This window comes from Jaculus jaculus, chromosome 14 (assembly GCF_020740685.1).
Source record: "Jaculus jaculus isolate mJacJac1 chromosome 14, mJacJac1.mat.Y.cur, whole genome shotgun sequence".
In the NCBI taxonomy this organism is placed as follows: domain Eukaryota; kingdom Metazoa; phylum Chordata; class Mammalia; order Rodentia; family Dipodidae; genus Jaculus; species Jaculus jaculus.
This window is the reverse complement of record NC_059115.1, coordinates 4,328,017-4,331,237: the sequence shown is the minus strand read 5'-3', so window position 1 is coordinate 4,331,237 and position 3,221 is coordinate 4,328,017.

Sequence of the window (3,221 nt, the reverse complement as noted above, 5' to 3'; positions counted from 1 at the left end):
CGGCCAGCGCGGCCCCAGGCGTGCCGCACTTCCGGCCTCTCTAGCCCGACGCCTGCCCGCCCGCCTCGCTGCTCCCGGAGGGCGGGGTGGCTGGAACACAGGGGAAGGAGCGGGCTTTGCGCTGCTCTCTATGATCCTGGAGGACCGTGGGGGCTTGTTTTTGTGGGGTGGGGGAGTTGGGAGCAGAAAAGCAGGCTTGTCTAGGTGCCTCGAGGACTTTGGGGCCCAGTGGATCCGTTTCCAAACCCTAAACTCCAAGAAGTGCTCGGTGGACGAGAGATGGGCAAGAGATGGGTTCTCCCCCCACCCCATGCTGAAAGGCTGGATTTGAATTTCCAATGTAATCCATTGGTTTGTCTTCGTTCCGAGCTCCTTCCTTCATTCCGTGCTGTTCTCCCGAGCGAGCCAGGCTAGTGACAGCGGTGACCAAGGACAGACAGCCCCAGGCCCACAGTCCTCAGGACCCATAGACCCGGTGACCACCAGCCGGGGTGATGGGCGCACACCATTAATCCCAGCCCCCGGGAGGCAAGGGTAGCGGGATCGCCAAGAGTTCGAGGCCACCCGGAGACTACAGAGTGAATCCCAGGTCAGCCTGAGCTGGAGTGAGACCCTACCTCGAGGGGGACAGAGGGGATGGCTTGGGAGAATAACCAAACTGCGGTGGGACAGCCCAGACGACACTGGGACTGGTTACATGGATCACCTGACCCCAGGAAGGGGTCTTTGCTAGAGGAAGAGTCACCTGAGCCCAGAGACCTGGCTGATGACTTTAGCATTAGTCATTTCCTCTGGTTACTAAGGAAATACAGCACCGCTTTGGCGACTTTAATGGTCTCATATATTTTATCGTCTGTGAGCCGCTTGCTCATTTCCTTTGCCCATTTTGTGAAATGAGCAATTCAGCCCAACAGTTTTTAAAATTAAAAAAGGGGGGGGGGTAGCGGCAAAGGATATGAACCTGTTTTTCTTATTACTGCTAGTTTGTATTTTTTCAGATCACAATTTTAAATTGTTAGTCATTTCCATAAGTGGCTAAAGCTTCCTCCTCATTGATATTTTATTTCTGTATTTATTTATTTATTTTGGTTTTTCCAGGTAGGGTCTCACTCTACCCAAGGCTGACCTGGAATTCACTCAGTATTCTCAGGGTGTCCAAGAACTCATGGTCATCCTTCTACCTCTGTCTCTCCAAGTGCTGCCTTGATATGTATTTTAATATTTCACTTGACAGATTTAGAAGACCTGAGTGTTTGGATACAGGTACTTATGTTTCTTGTCTTTTGCTGGTGGTAAGAGGGAGGCCATGCCCCAAGGTCATAAATACATACTATTTCTTCCTAAGGTATAGGTTTCATGTGTGTAAGTGTGTATTTCTGCTAGAGATTCTACACAAGTGTTGTGCTGCGCCCCCAGCCCCTCACTGTGGACTCTAGACAGGTGCTCTACCTCTGAGCCACGCCCCCAGCCCCTCACTGTGGACTCTAGACAAGTGCTCTACCTCTGAGCCACGCCCCCAGCCCCTCACTGTGGACTCTAGACAGGTGCTCTACCTCTGAGCCACGCCCCCAGGCCCCTCACTGTGGATTCTAGACAAGTGCTCTACCTCTGAGCCACGCCCCCAGCCCCTCACTGTGGATCTAGACAAGTGCTCTACCTCTGAGCCACGTCCCCAGCCCCTCACTGTGGACTCTAGACAAGTGCTCTACCTCTGAGCCACGCCCCCAGCCCCTCACTGTGGACTCTAGACAAGTGCTCTACCTCTGAGCCATGCCCCCAGCCCCTCACTGTGGACTCTAGACAGGTGCTCTACCTCTGAGCCACGCCCCCAGCCCCTCACTGTGGATCTAGACAAGTGCTCTACCTCTGAGCCACGCCCCCAGCCCCTCACTGTGGGTTCTAGACAAGCTGTACTGCTCAGCCACCCCCCAAACCCTTGGAACTCTATTTAATACACAATAAAGGTTAATACACAATAGGGTTTGTCAATAGAAGGGCTCCTTATTAAGTCTGAGGAAGGTGCGTGCTGGGCTGCCACTTTTTTTGTTGTTATTGTTTTTTGAGGTAGGGTCTCCCTCTAGCCCAGGCTGAGCTAGAATTCATTATGTAGCCTCAGGGTGGCCTAGAACTCAGGTGATCCTCCTACCTCTGCTTCCCGAGTGCTGGGATTAAAGGCGTGTGCCACCATGCCTGGCTCTGGGCTGCCACTTCTTTGAATCCTTCAAGAGATAGTTCCTGGGCCTGGAGTGATATCTGAGTGGGTAAGGTTACCTTGGGACCCTATGGACCCAGGTTCAATTTACCAGAGATGCACATGGTGGCCCGTGAGTTTGGAGTTTGTTTGCAGTGGTTAGAGACCCTGGCATACCCTCTCTCTTGCTGTCTAATGAGTAAAAATAAAATATTAAAACAGATTTTTATGGAAGTTGTCAATAATAAAATAAAATATACAGACCCGGATTTATTTAAAAAAAAAAGAGGTGATTTGGGCAGGAGAGATGGGTTAGTGGTTAACGCACTTGCCTGCAAAGCCTAAGGACCCAGGTTCGCTTCTCCAGGTCCCATGTAAGCCAGACACACAAAGGCGAGGGAAGCGCAAGGTCGCACATGCCCAGTAAGTGGTACCAGCATGTGGAGTCCGGTTACAGTGGCTGAGGCCCTGGTGCGCCAGTTCTCTGTCTTTCTCTTCCTCTAAAAATAAAAAATAAAATAAAAAGTAAAAAGAGATAATTCCTGAACGGTGTGTCGTGTGACTGAACTACAGAGCCTGACCCCCAAGGCCAGGACCACGTCTCCGTAAGTCAACATTTCCCCACCCGCTGCGGTTGAGATCACAAGCATTTAGTCAAACAGCAGGATCTTGGCTTGAGATGAATTTGCTCAGCCAGGTGTGCTGGTACACGCCTGGCAACCTGGCACTGAGGGATGTGAGCCCAAGGTGTGCTACGTGTTCAAAGCCTGCACGAGCTCTACAGTGAGTTTACGGATTGCCTGTGCTACACAGCAGGCCTGTCCCATAAAAACAAAATCAAAGCCGGCCCTGGTGGCGACTTTAATCCCAGCACTCGGGAGGCAGAGGTAGGAGGATCGCCGTGAGTTCGAGGCCACCCTGAGACTACATAGTGAATGCCAGTCAGTCTGGGTTACAGCAAGACCCTACCTCGAAAAAGCAAAAAAAAAAAAAAAAAAAGAAAGAAAGAAAGAAAAGAAAAAAAAGTACC